General features: G+C 45.3%; 1 protein-coding gene across 1 annotated transcript in view; it reads right to left on the bottom strand.

Annotated features, from left to right (window-relative positions):
- The window catches only part of KIAA2012 (KIAA2012 ortholog), a 427,155-nt gene that overhangs the window by 363,469 nt on the left and 48,492 nt on the right, over window positions 1-15,194 (bottom strand). The gene's annotated exons all lie outside the window — the stretch shown is intronic.

Raw genomic sequence — 15,194 nt, 5'->3', positions numbered from 1 at the left:
AATCCTGAATGTATTGTAGTTGTTACATAAACAGAATATGAGAATATGTTAGCTGCGTGCCCTTCCTTCATGTTCAATGCACTTATCATTGCCAATAATTCGGTGGCCTGTGCTGAATAATGTGATGGTAATCTCTGCTGGGACATTATTACATATTCCCTGTTTTGGTCGCACACTACCGCTGCTCCTGTATGCCTCCTTCCAGTATCAGGGTCTATACTTGATGACCCATCAATATACATCATGTGTGCCCCTTTTATTGCTTCTTCTTTAAACTGTATGTTCCCTTCCATTCAGTCCATATGTGCTGCGCAGTCATGCATATAGTCCCCTTCCACTGCCGGTTCAGCTATGAAAGTTACCGGATTTACCACACAACACCTCACTACTTCAATTGCTGGGTTTGTCAGTATCACTTCATACCTCATTGACCTCTGTGTTGTCAGTGTGCTTTTTGATTTTTCCAAGATGGAAAATAATGAGTGTTCCACGTACAATACTACGGGGTACCCCGTGGTGATGGTCGCTGCCTACTCTAATGCAAACGCTGCAGCCGTGAGTGCTTATTCGCATGGGAGAAATGTCGCTGCACCACTGTGTAGAGGAGCAGATGTATAAATCTGCACGAGATCCCGCCCCCTACCTCATTTGTGTTGGAGACATGAGGCCGTGCCTTGTCTGACACCAGCTATCATGCCAATACCGCAGTGAGCATTTGGAAAAAGATATCCATTGAGACAACCCTATCGAATGTACCCTCAAGTTGATGACAATCTACAGGAGGAACTCCCTGAAGGAATATGAGAAAGAGCTAAGAAAATAAACTGATGACGTCATAAGAAAGTGTGCACGATGTCCCGAGATACTGAATGAAGACGATGTATGGATCCTAGAGGACAAATGATGAAATAATCGAGTGAACTATCAAAGTGGAAAAGGAGATTACACGTTAACAAAGCATGAAGAATGTACAGACACTGAAATGCAAGTTAGATCAAGTCATCGTATAGGCTAGCTATGAGTAGTGAATAGAATGCAGGCAAAGCCGCCATTGTACAGAAACTGGACATTGGTATCATGAAATAAATAAGCCAAATAGCATGAAGGGGGAATAAAAAGCTATGTCGCAGTAGAATAACAGGCTAGTGGAGCTGTGTGGCAAGGCTGCCTGCCTGAAGTCAAGATCTTAGAAATCGAGAACAGCCATCTACTCTGAAGAAGAACGAGTATGCATAGGATGAATCCTCACGTTAAGGTGCATGAAAGAATACAAAGGATGCCAAGTTTTAATTCATTTACAGCATTTAAACGCTGCATAATGGACCAAATTGTGGTCTCTTGTCACGTGAGCCGAGGATGGAAATAGAGTTTGAACTCTGAGTTCCAGACACGATAGCGAGTACCCTCACCACTGTGCATTCCCAGGACGAGAATACTCTGCAGGGCCAAGTACAAAGACAATTTCATGGCAGAAGGAATGGGTGATGATAGATGCTGGGCTAATTGGCTGGTGAGGTAGCTTCATGTCCTATCTCCCTGCACCTGGGTCTTGGCTTACGGGCTGCTAAATTAACCGAATGTTCCAAACATGGCACAAGCGTGCCAACCAATTGTATTAGTCCGTATAATGAAGGACCATATAGTTTAGAAGACCAATGAAACACGGTGTAACTATTTTTTCTTAAATTACATGTTTGAAGAGGTAGGCATAAGTTGTCCACCTGAAAAAGGACAGCCAATAACAATCGTAGCTCCTATATGATTGTATATCTAGATGTTTCCGTTAACAAATCCTGCCCCATGATAGGTTTTCCACTATTTCCACATAGTATGACGTCTCTCTGACACATAATGAAGTATAAGAGTTGTATTTTTTGTGGAAATCATGGAGAGACTGAGCATACATTCACTGATGTTTGTTGTAACCTCCCTGTTTTAGATAATTGTTAATAAACCAGTCACTTGCCATCTTCTTCAGTTTGTCCGGTTTGTTGGATACAGAATTATTCTGGTGTAATCCCATCCATTAACAAATGCACGTTCCAAGGGCCACAAGCTCAACTGGATCTAACATGCCACTGTAGTAGGCCAATGGCTTGTGTCCCTGTGATTTCCTTTGCATGATGACTGCTGCCATCACTGAGCCATCTGAGTGGGAGGATAAATAGATTTTTTCTTTATAATTAGGGGTGGCCAACCCTGGTGCATGGGCTAATTCTTCTTTTAATTCTTGAAAGCTTTCTTTAATTTCTGATGTCCATTTTAACTCCCTCTTTTCCTTCGGTGCTTCCTTGAGGGACTGCAGTAAGGGTTTTGTGTAGTTTGAGTGGTCGAAAACCCATGCCCTGCAGTAATTGTACAACCCCAGGAATGTTTGCATATCCTACTGTGCGTGGCCATGCTGTTAAACGAATGGCATCTACCCTCTGTTGTGTTATCCTGCGTCCCTCAATGGATATTATTTGTCCCAGGTACACAACCTCCTTAATACAGTATTTCAGTTTTGCCATGTCCAACTTGTACCCCTTTTATGCTAATACTGTTAACCGATGCACTGAGTCTGCCTTACACTTCTCCTCAGTATCACTGAATATCAACAAATTGTCAACATACTCAATCACTGTGCTCGACATTTGTAAATTGCTCAGGTCCATTTCAATCACTCAATTAAAAATGCTAGGTGACTTGCAGTACCTTTGGGGGAGCAGAGTATGTTCGAATCGGGTATCCCGATACATAAACACTGTCAGATATCTCAAATCGGGTGCAATGGAATGGAGAAGAAGGCATTCTTCAAGTGAATGACTGAAAAGTACTTTGCCTGCGTTGGGATGTTGCACAGTATTGTAGCGGTGTTCGGTACTAATGGAAACTCAGCCTCAACCACATTGTTTAGAGGGCGTATATCCTGTATGAATTTCCACGACTCACCCTTTGATTTCTTTATCGGGTATATAGCCGTGCTACATGGCGAGGAGGATGTCTGTATGATAGCCTGCTGCCATAGTGCATGCAGGGTCGAGTATATTCCCTCATCTGCTTCTCTGGACAATGGGTACTGCTTAGCGTGGAGTAACAATGCTCCCTACTTCAATTTTAACATCACCGCCCGCACCACTCCTTTCAGTACCCCTACATCATGGGGCCATGTGGTCCATAACTTCTCTGGAACCCTTTTGAGGTCTTCATCTGTGTGATTGCTTCTCCTTTTCACCAGCTGTGTCAGTATTGGCACCAGCTGTTCTACTATTTTCACTGAGCAAGGTATCTGCAGCTAGAATACAATCTCTCCCTCTTCCTCCTTGTCAGAGAACAGCTGTTCATCCATAGGTCCTGTTATTGTAGGTGTTGTGTCGATGCATAGCACTGTACGCATTCTATATTGTCATTGTCCATCCCACATAGGATCACTATGTCTTTGCGTATCACTACCTCCTCTAGTTGTAATATAAGTGTAGTACCGTTCATGTCAACCCTTTTGGCACTTTGGACTGACAGGAATTTTGATGCTAGTCGGAACACATTCCCTCGTATTCCTGGCACCCATTCCAGCAGTACCTCCACTCCGTACATAAACATGTTTGGGCGCATGGGTTGGCCTTGTAGTGTGCTTTGAGCATGTGCTGCTAATAGGAGGACGGCCACTCGTGTGTAGTAAATGCCTGGTGTTGTGCACACCATCCCTTTCTCTGTGAATTATATTGTGGCATTTAGCTTGCTGAGTAAATCTCTTCCCAGTATGTTGATAAGGGTGTCTTTGGAATACAGAAGTGGTGCTGTGATGTGTTGCGTCCCTGTCGTTAATAGCACATCTTTTGTTACTGGATCTGTCACCACTGCTCCAGAGAAGCCCTGCATATCCATGACCGTGTTTGACAGTGGGAATCCCCATTCTCGTATAGAGGATATTGTTGCTCCTGTATTTATAAGGAAGGAAAACTCTTTTGCTCCTATCTTCATTGCTACCTCGGGTTCCTCGTCTGGGATGTCAGTTACTGCTAGGATGGGACACACTCAGGCTTTCTGTGGGCCCCCCTATTGCTGTGGGTTGCCCTGTGAGAATGGAAAGGGGTTCCCCCCGATGACACTTACCCCGGTGTAGTGGGGCACCATGATCTGCCCTAGCAGCACTGTACTTCCTGCGGCTACTGTTGGTGTTTGTGTCACAATTGGAGATCCTATTCCCCCTTCCATTGCCCCCTGTGCACTGGCAGTGTTCCCTGCTGCTGGAGGCTCTATCCCTGCTGCAGCAAAGCTGTGAGAGACTGCATTTGCTGCCAGTGCAGCGCCGGCGCGACCAATACTTGTTGCAGTGCCATTTGTATTGCATGTGCTTGACCTTGTTGCACAAAAGGACAGGAGAATGCTAGGTGCCCCATATTTTGGCATATAAAATAAGACCCAAAGACCCTATATCCTGCCCCTCAATATCCTGCTCCTCGTCCTCTTTGCTGGTACCCTCTCCTCATGGAAAAAAAACTCCATGTATATAACTCCCCTGCGGTGGCACTCCCCACAGTGACACATACTTTTGCTGCATATAACTACCTTGCTGTGGAATGTTCCCTATGGGAAACCCTCCCTGTTGAGCGGGCACCACTGCTGTAGCGTTAGGCAGGAGCATTGCTCTTTAGAATGTATACTACGCCAGTTTCTTTTGCTCCAGTTTGTTTTCTGCTTTTGCAGCATTTTCGTCCTTCTGCCTCTCGCTCTCCTGTTTCCTTTTACAGTAGTGCACTATTGTTGCCTGCATCTCTGGCCACCCCTTCGCTTCTATCCCCACAATATTTTCCAACGATGCCTGGACATCTGTCGACAGTGACTTGACCAATATGTGGTAATACAAGGGTATACATGACGCGCACCAATTACCTGCAACTTCTTGCTAACGCATGCGTAGCGATCGCTCTGCTACCACGCATGCTCACTCATACGTCGGCAGTACTTTCAGTACATAATGAGCAGAATCATGAACGAACAACATCCTCTTTGTTCGGGATGTTGTTCGCCATGATTCGCTCGCTGAAGGATTCACATTGTATCTAGTAAGTGACCTATGGTCCATTGACACTCTTGAGACCTGGAACTTATTTACTATTATTTATCTCCTACTATTCTTTTTCCTTTCTCTTACTTATATACAGATCTATGTACTAGCGCAAACTGCTTACCCCTTTCTGACTCAGTCCACGTACTGCTAGCCGGAATCCTTGTGGGAAACTAATTGTGGATACACAAACTACCTCCCTAAAGCACCCGCCATCCATGGACACCGTATTTGTTTTTGCAACTATGCCTACTCCATAGTTGGTAAGTGGCACACTACCGATATGCATGGATTATGCCATAATTGTAGATAATAATATATATTTTTTAGATTTTTTTAATCTTTAAAATTGTTTTCTTTTTTTGAAAATAGTGTAGTTTTTCAGTTGCCCACTAATCATTTAAGCTTCTCGTGTTGGTTAGAGATACTACGTATCTGACTGGACTTATACTAAACTGAGTTATTAGGTACTATCCCAGAGATCTCTTGACAATGTTTCAAATCACATCTATGATTTAATGTTTTGAAAGTTTGTATGAATTATATGCAAAATACTAAGTTGTACCCTTCTCCACTTTTTTCTAGAAATTGAATTATGAATTGTGAAATATGTGTTTGCCCCTGAAGAAGAGTCTATACTCGAAACGCGTCGGGCCCAAAGATATTGTACAATAAATATTATGTTTGTTGTCTATATACATTTTGTGAGTTTGTTATTCATTGTGACTGCTCCACCTATTTAATTGTCTATTGAACTGTGTGTTATGAAATTCAGTAAAACAAAAAAACACGAAAATTATTGATCTGCTTTGCAGATATCAGACAGTGTGCAGGGGACGGGAGTTCCTAAATCGTTTAGAAACAACCACTTTTTGTAATACAAGGGTATACACCCATCCCAGGACCTTCATGTCTCTTGTGTCCAGAGGTCCTGCGCCTGTTTTGTATAGTTGACTGGGTTATCGTCATTCTTCATTTTGAGCCATTACCATCTCTAAGTTGTAGCTATTGGGATACATGCTTCTCAGGATCTCCCATACGTGTGATCGACAGTTATTGTATGGAGCTCCATCGTGGGCGTTAGTGTTTAATTTCACCCTTTTATACCCCACCTGCTCCCATATTTTGTTCCCCTTTTCTCCTTTAATGGTTGCAAATACTATTTTCAAGTCTCATATGGCCAGCGGCACCCCTGCTGCCTTTTACTGGAGTGCCTGTATCCATTTGCTGACCCCTGCTACAAGGGAAGGCAGTCTGAATATTAGATTGTCCTTGTCCATTGTCTGCCATGGGACATAACATGCGCGCCCTCTCCCTTTTTGTAACAACAGCATTTGCCTCATCCTGGCCCCAATTCTCCATCCCCCTTTGGTCGCCTGGGTCAAACCCATTTTTATCTTTCCCTTTCTACTGCGCAGGCAAGTTGAACAGTTGCTTCCACTTCTATTGGTGTCCAGTCACTGTCTTTCTTTCCACCCTGTCTCATTTCTTTGCCATGTGTCCACTCATCACTGTCCCCATCACATACTCTTCCCCTATTGCTCCCTCATCTGAGGCTGCACCAACCTCATCCCATCCTTCCACTTCTTCCTTTTTTCCTTCTTCCTCTTTGGTGTCCAGTCTAAATGTTATCCGCCCTGATAGCCTTTCTCCCCTGTCCCCTTTATTCTTCCTCTGCACCTCTTCTACCTCTCTCTGCTTCGCTGAATTATGCATCCACCTGCTGTTGTGTATTTCTTTCAATATCCGCCAAGTACTTCCTCTTCCCCTTGTGTTGTATCTCTTCCCTCTGTGCATGACTTTCCTTTTCCCCTTTGGTTGTTTCTTTGTCCCCTCTTGTGTTTTCCCACTGTGGGTTTGTATAGCCTGCTGCAGGCTGCAATGTCAGATAGACACGATAGGGCGGTGGCGGAGAGCTCGGTCCGCCCCCTTCCACTGTCCCCTCTCCCTCTTTCTTTACTTTTGCCCCTTTTATTTCTTCATACAATTTCCACAGCCCCAATATATTCTGCTGACTTTTCAACTTAGAGCCGTTATATTTTGTTAACAAGTATGAGAACATGTTTTCTAATATTCTGCTATCAAATGTTCCTTCTCCAGGCAACGCACGGAACTATTGTTCTGCAGTTTCCTGCGCCCACTGCAAGTTATACTTTAATATGTTATCGCGATACTGGGGCAATTATGTGCACATTTGGTCCAGGGGGCTAATTATCTGCCATTATCTCCCTCCTGGTGGCTGTCCCTCCTCTGTATCCCAATTACCCCAGACACCCTTCCCACTTGTCTTTGTATACCGTTGTCCTTGCAACACCCACACTCACTCCCAGTCACGTCCCTCTCGCTGTTAACTCAGGTCTTCTCCATAGGCCCAATCAAAGCACTCCCACTCGTCACGCTGGCCTTCTCATGAGGCCCGTCAACTCACTCTGTGTTAGTACCCAACAGCCCTCTCCGCAGGCTCACCTTTCCCTATGTTAGTGAATATAAGCGTGAGCCCCCTCTGCTCCTTTTGCACCCGCTTACCGCTAAAATGCCAAGCGCACTATTATACACAAGGTACCTCCTGGTGTTGATCTTTCCACCATGAGTCAACACCATATGACAATTCTAACAGCACCCCACCATACACGCATAGCTCTCTATTGCCCAAAACAACTTTAAAATGACACTCGTCCTCCCCAAATGATGCAACTATACAATCACCTGTGCTACGAGCAACTCTCATCTATCGGAGTCCGCCTCTTACTATGCACCTCTCCTGCTCTAACACAGGCATACCCACATCCACTCCCTCCAGAGTGGCATGTGTTAAATCCTAATACTTCGGCCAATCATCCTCCCTTCTTGAGGATGCGTCCTAAACACTATAAAAATCCTGTCCCTCCCCCACCGTAGGCATGCATCCACGATGCTGAGCCTTCTTGCACAGTTATACTCACGTCCTAGAGATCCGAGTCCCCTCGGCACCGAGCATCCAGCCCGGGCTCACCTCTCCCCCTGAGCATGGGTGGCGCTCGAGACCAGGCAGACATTTGTGAACTCACCATCTGCAGGGTCTCCTCGATTATGCACCTAGATCAAGTCTGCGGTCGCTGGACCCGCGCCACCAGGCAGGGCAGCCAGGATGCCTTTAGTTAAGTGTGAGAACTGAGGATCTCGCTGGGGTTCCAAAAAATGTATCAGGGTTCCTCCAAGCTCTCGTAATAAAGTTTCCACACGCAGTCCAAAAAGGAGCACATACCGAACAAGAAGTAACGCTGTTTATTGCAGCCGAACAAGCACAAATCAAGCAGAACTGGAATAGAACTGATTGTTTAGAGCTGACACATCAGCATGCAGTGGTTATCAATTTTATACTGCTAATACAATGTTCATAGTATTGGAAACAGTTGCACTACAAAACTTCACGTCTTTGTGGTTCCCAGAAAGCTCACTGGTTAAACTATGTCATACTATAGCTAGAGAAATGTTAGTAAGCGATGATTGGAGAAAACAGGGTGGCCCTCTCCCTGCCCATCTTCTCTCCATGTGGTGCCACGTTGCTTCTTACCCCTCCCACAAACAGTTTGTCATTAATAAAATTATATTTGTGCTGACCTCCGGTACTTTATTCATCTGCCATTGGTCATCACCACAGCAGAAAGAACACGAGACGCCCCGATCTAGTTGGAAGGGAGAAGTTCACATGACACCTGCTAGATAGTGACTGTCGCAAATTCTGCGGTGGACACTCTGAGGGCTGGTTACTTCTCAGGGACATCAAACCTCACTATCAGATTGGTTCTTCGAGGGACGCCACACCATTTTGCTTACCTGTTCCAATGCTCAACGGCCAAAGAGCAATTAGAGGCTGTTTGAGTTTTCCTCTGGCTCAGGTCCACTTCCCCGGCACCCACAAGCAGTTGTGGGACTGGCTCACTGACTTTCAATACAGCACCCAGTGCTGTCTCAGCGCATGGTCTGCTGGAGACGCGAAGCTCGAGTTTAGTTTTTCCTCCTCCCTATATTGTGGCGCGCTGGCCATGTGTTCTGAGCGGGCCTCCAGGACGAGGCCTAACCTGTGGCATAGCTGCAGAGTGTTTTTACCTGGAGCATTCCCTTGCAAATGTGCATACATGTTCCCTGTGCCAATGGCATATGTAGAGAAGGAGCCAAGTACCCCCACCTGAAGTATCTCGCCCATATTGCCTATATGTGTTAGGGCACCTACCTGGGTGGCTTCCGGAGGACGTTCCCGGGCCTGGAAGCTGTATCCCTGAATTCGGCTTGCCAGGGGTGTTCCCCGACGGGTGATCATGCTTCCGATTCATAATTGAAAGCATACGCGCGTGCCGCGGGTAGCTGTGATTGGCGGCACAAGCTTGTGTTCCAAGCCTCGTTTCTGTCCCGGATCGCTGCGGCGCATGTGTGGGTCGACCTACGCTCCAAGCCTCGGTTTCATGCCTTGTGCTTTAAATAGCGTTCGAGTGCAGAAACAAGTTGTGTCTTAACGCGGTTTGTTCCTGACTCTCTGCTGCGCTTGGATCCTCGATCCGCTCCTGTTCCTGCTTTGTCTACCTGTTGGCTTCCTTGTTTCCTGGTCCTGAACTTTTCTTTCCTGGGTCCTGACTTCTTCCCTGGGTCTGGGTTCCCTGTTTGTTCCCGGGGGTTTCTCCCTTGGGTCTCTGCCATTCCCTTGGGTCTCTGCCACTCCATTGGGTTCCCCCTGCTCTCCCTCTGGCCTGGGTTCTCCTTGTCCTGGCTTGCTCTGCCTTGGTACCAGCTCCTTGCCTGCCTCACCTGAGTACCTGCTCCTGACTTGCCTAGCCTGGGTACCAGCTCCTGGACTGTCTACCAGTACCTGCTTCTGGCTTGCTCCACCTGGATACCAGCTCCTGGCTTGCCCTTGAGATTCCAACCTGAACTGTTTCCTCATTCCAGTGGCGCCCCCAGCCATTTTTCATAGGGGTGGCCTGATGAGGCCACATGCAATCTTGGGTGGCACACAAAAACAAACACATAACTGAATTTCAGGAAATCTCTTATGGTGATGTAGTATATAGTCCAGTTGAAAACTATGTGTATATGAGAGAACAAATTGCACACTGATATAGTTCCATGTATTATTTAACAGTTAACTAATTAATGTATCTGATGAGCATAGACTAATACCAGTACCACATTCAAGCATGCACACAATCCCAAAATACAGCCCACAAGACACCAAACTCTAAAAATCCTTATGCTACAAGCAAAACACTCCACACACACATAGACCAACAAATAAACTAAATTATAACAACGCTTGCTACCACTAATAGGGAATCCACATCGTTTCTCCTCTTGTATTCATGCACAGCCCATCCAAAGTGCAAAGAAATATGATATGCCATATGTGCAACTAGTCAACGTGAATTCACTAAACATAACGCAAAAACATACAGATGTTACATGTTGCTACCACACCAGGAATAGACCAGCCAAATCTGAGTGGCTACTCAAGTAGATGTACTTAGTGTACAAATTAAGTGTGGAGCCACTAAAGACCCAGCTAGCAGAGAATGTTCCACGTGGAGTAAAGATCGTGGAAGAGAACAGCTGAATTATCCTGTTTTGTGGAAAGGGACAGTTGCAGAAAAGGAACAAAGAATGGCGAATCTGGGAATAACACCTCCAGCCAAGTTGTTGGACAGCCTGGGAGAACCATTACAGAGTGGGAAGACTTGTTCAAGTTTTATTTAATAGCAATGGGTGGCAATACATTTTCGGATGGATCCAAACATTCCACATTAATGAACTGCTCGGGCAAAGAGGCAGTAAATAAGCCTTATTACGAATACCTCTGATCCACTTCCAGCAGCGCAAGGTATAAAAGCAGTGGTGGCTAAGAAGAACAAAGCTCCAAGTGCTCGAGGACGTCCATTAGTGGGAACAAGCTTCAAATGTGCTTGTTTCCGGTATGAATTCATAGGTCACATGGTGTCGGACCCAGATTGTTCAGCAATAAAAGGGGTGTGCTACTCCCCCCCCAAATGCAGTGCGCGCAATTCCGTACGGTCTCACTTGCACCCCCAATCCACCCACACCTGCCCCAATCTACTTTTTTGGTAACATTAGTGGCAGATGGCATTTTAACACAACAAAAAAAAGAAAATTGCAGAATCATTACAGATGCAGGGAACTCATCTATTAGAGCTCTGACCAGGCTCTCTGGGGCAAAATACATGCAAACCTCCAAATGTGCATAAGGATTGTACCAATAGAAATGACTTGACAGAAATGGAAATTTCAAGGACTATCATCAGTCTTTGATAAGGACTATCATCAGTCTTTGATAAGGAATATCATCAGTCTTTGATACTTGGAGGCACCATGGAAGTGCCTTTTAGAATAAGGTGCCATAAGCAAGCACTTGCAACCACACCAAATGATATCCACATCATGACAGCTCTGCTGAAATGGAAAGAACTGTACTCATGTTTGTATTAAGTAAAATGCATATCGTCGTTACAGAAACACTATTTTCAATTTAACAACAAAATAAAACCTCTACCTTTGGCGATGGTGAACCGAAGACGTAAACCACTGGCCAGACCCTGCACAATTGTTCCTAAAAGCCTTTTGCGCACAACAACCTACATGCAGTCTAGTCGAGGATGGAAACTCGGAAATAAACACAGCCTGGCTGGAAGCATGAGGCAATGCAGAAATGCGCACGTCCAGGCTCAGGATGTGTTTATTTCCGGGTGTGTATGCCACCATTTTACTTAGGCCTGTGGTCTGCTTGTCTGCGTTTCTGCAAGATGAGTGCCCGTTCAAGTGTTCTCACCTTTCGGCTTTGTTTAGTGTCACAGTGGCCTCTCAAGTTCTGAGGATCTAGGTATGCACAGTGTGCTTATTCAGATACTTATTGGGAAGCATTGCAGGATAGTGGCTGTCATGGGTAGGCATTGCATGCACAGCCATGTCTGCAGTGAAAGCAAGGCTCGTTTCCTGCAGCCATCTGTGGGTGGAAGTGCAAATTCCCAATTTTGAGATATACTTTACAGATGTTCCAATTTTTAAATGGAATTTAATTGAATTGCTTTATCCCTCTTATACATCTCAACCTGTGTTTGGGTCAGTTCTTGCTTATAATTATGCATCAACAAACATACATGCACTTTTCCTAGTACGTGCAGTGCAGACGCAGCGTGGTAATAAACATGTTCTTATAGTGCTCTCAGCATCACTCTTTGGTTCCAGTTCTGAATTGCTTTCACTTGGGTTCCCTATCCAAACCGGTTAAATAATTAAATATCCATTATCCTTCATGATGGACAGGTACTGCATATCTATATTGTTTGGGGCATAGGAAAAACTCTATAGTAAAATTGACTTTAATTTTCATGTAATGCTTGATACGGGGTTTAAGTTATTTTGAATGCTCCCAATTGTGCCAAATGAGGGGATTTAGGACAAGCAATATAAGGTGATTTGCCAAGAATCACACAAATTGCTTCAGTGGAGCTGGCATTAGAACTCTGGCCTCCCTGTTCATACATCAATTTAGCAGCCCTTTGTTGAGTAAAGGTACAAATAGGAGACATCAATGCTATCATTTACATAGGCCGGGTGGATAGCTCAGGGGCAACTTGACAACATACATAGCAACACAGGTTTGAATCCTGGTCTTGCACTTAGAATACCTCTCTGGTGTAAAGCGCGTTATAAAAGAATAATTATAAAGATACCCTGGTAACACATGCTCCCCACAATCACCCAGGGATCTTTTTATTTTCCCAAGGGGATCATGAATTCAGCTATGCTATACATTTTGTAGATAGGTAGGTTTACAGGGGCCTTCACTACATGTTGAGTTGTAGTATTCGTGCTGAAGAATCTTTATGGTCCCGTTTGGCAGGGTAGATTGCAGTTTTCAGTGCTTGTGACTAATGGCGCCTCCCCTTTCAATGGGCTAAAAGTTTGCACAGCTGAAGCAATGACGACCTGCTCAAAGCGTGTGTGTGAGTGTTTGGGGGCAGAGGTGCATGGGGGTCTTCACTTTTAATCTTTCCTGCTATAGTCATTTCATAATCTTTCCTGGTATGTTTTAAAAAGATAGTTTAAAACCTGAGAGGGAAATAGTCCACGTGGCCGTGGTGCTTGCGGCATGCAAGGGCCTGTGTCTGGATGGGATGGCAAAATGGCCTTTCGCCCAGAGCAACAACAAAAACGTTCACTGCCACAGCTCCAGTGCTTATTCTTGGGGGGCACTCAGTACTAACAATAATGTGTAGCGTGGAGTGAAGGGTTTCATGTTCATACATCTCTATGTAGTGGGCTGAGAGGAAGAGGGTGTTCTGGAAGGACAACAGCATAAATTCAAATCTCAGCAAGTTTTTTGCTTGTTTGTTCAGAATATAGAGGGACCCAACTCAAAAGGAAAATGTAACTAATTTAAGCCATGACTTGGACGGAGTGGGGACAGTCACTTTCCCTGCTTGTGCTTTCTTCCCCCCCGCCCCCTCTGTAGTCGCTGACTCCCCAGTCCACCTGCTCTTGCTTCCTCCCTCTCATCATCTTTTGTGTCCTCTCTCCCACATGATGCCTTTCTACTTCTCCACCTCAGGCCCTCACTCGGGGTTCAATGACTGAGCATGTGAGAGCATGTGAGATCAGTCAGCAATGGGGGGGCACCCTCATACGTGCCTCTGTGCCTCTGTAATCACAGGCCGTGGCAAAAAAGCAAAAAAAAAAGACATTTCTTTTCGCACCGAACTGTGCATGTTATTTGTCCATGTTATTTTGCAGGGTGGGGGCCAGCATTTTTATAAGGGTGGCCATGGCCCCCCTTGGCAACTCCCTGGCGGCGCCCCTGCCTCATTCTGCAAGATTCCTTATTGAGATCCTACAGAAAGGAGCCTTCTTCATCTTCAAGCCAGTTGCTTCGGACTTGTCTGCAGCTCCATCTACCTTCCCTGTCAGTGCTTGAACTGTCTTGACGTCACGTAAATCCGCAGGGAAGTGTCTCTGTGGCGTCAGGAGTTGGTCCCCATCCATACCTGTATCATCAGGGCTGGGTCGGGATTGCTTCCTTGCGTCAACTTTGCTTCAACCAGTCTGGCTTCTCCAGTGCGAACATCTCCTGAAAATACAGGTACGCAGCGTTCACGTGACGCACACCTTAACAATATGTTGGGAACCAGAGTGTGAAGTACGTGCAGTACCAGTGAAAATACCAATACCAAGGAGAATCCTAGCAGCAAGGTTCCCATTAAGAAACCCATACCTGCCTACAAGACAGTATGATGGTCATTTGAATGAAATCCCAGAAGAAGAGTCAGAAATGAGCAAAAGAGCAGATTGGTGACATCACACGAAGCAAAACTGATGCACCCAGAAGAGATGTAGAGACAAGAGAACATAGACATTCTATAGGCATCGAGAAAGTGTCAAAGATAAGTAACCTCTCTGTCAAAGAACAAAATTCCTGTTCAGAAGACATGCACGTAAACAAGGAAGACGTCAGAGGTTCATTAAATAATAGTATTTTAAAAGCACCGGAGCTCAAATGTGTGGTCTTCAGTCACGTGGAGGGGTGAAAATTGACAATCATGACGAACGACATCTACGCAAGCAGACAGAGAGTGCCAAGGCCAAGTTTAAAGCCTTAATTGACGTGCAGACCACTGAGGTGATGATATGCTAATTGGAGGGAAGCTATGGTTATGACCCGCCCACCAGCACCTGGAGACCAGCCTGTGTGCTGCTAGCATAGATGGAAAAATACTGACGGATTTAAGAGTGCCAACCAATTATAGGGGCTGCATAGCTAAGGGCCATATTGCTTGTATAACCAATGGGACTTTATGTATTTAGTGACGTTCATAGTGACCTGTTTGAGGGGAGGGCTTAGTTGCCCCACCTGATGTTAGAGATCCTATCACTTTTCTAGACTAGTATGCAACGTATACCTAGATGTTCCCTCTAAGCCTATCACATTTGCCAATAGGTTTTTGTAGTTTGCCACATAGGATGACATTAGCAATTACATAGGTTGACGTCGGCAATGACGAGTTTATGCATCCCCCTAGGAGGTGTCCCCATCCATCCTGCTCATTCCCTCAATTGGTAGGTGCACCCCCCTATCTGGCGCTGAATTAGCATCTTCAGTTTCATACTT

This window comes from Ambystoma mexicanum, chromosome 9 (genome assembly GCF_040938575.1).
Source record: "Ambystoma mexicanum isolate Mex_15411 chromosome 9, UKY_AmexF1_1, whole genome shotgun sequence".
NCBI lineage: Eukaryota > Metazoa > Chordata > Amphibia > Caudata > Ambystomatidae > Ambystoma > Ambystoma mexicanum.
The sequence above is the reverse complement of the archived record's forward strand: the minus strand, read 5'-3'. Positions and strand labels throughout refer to the sequence as shown.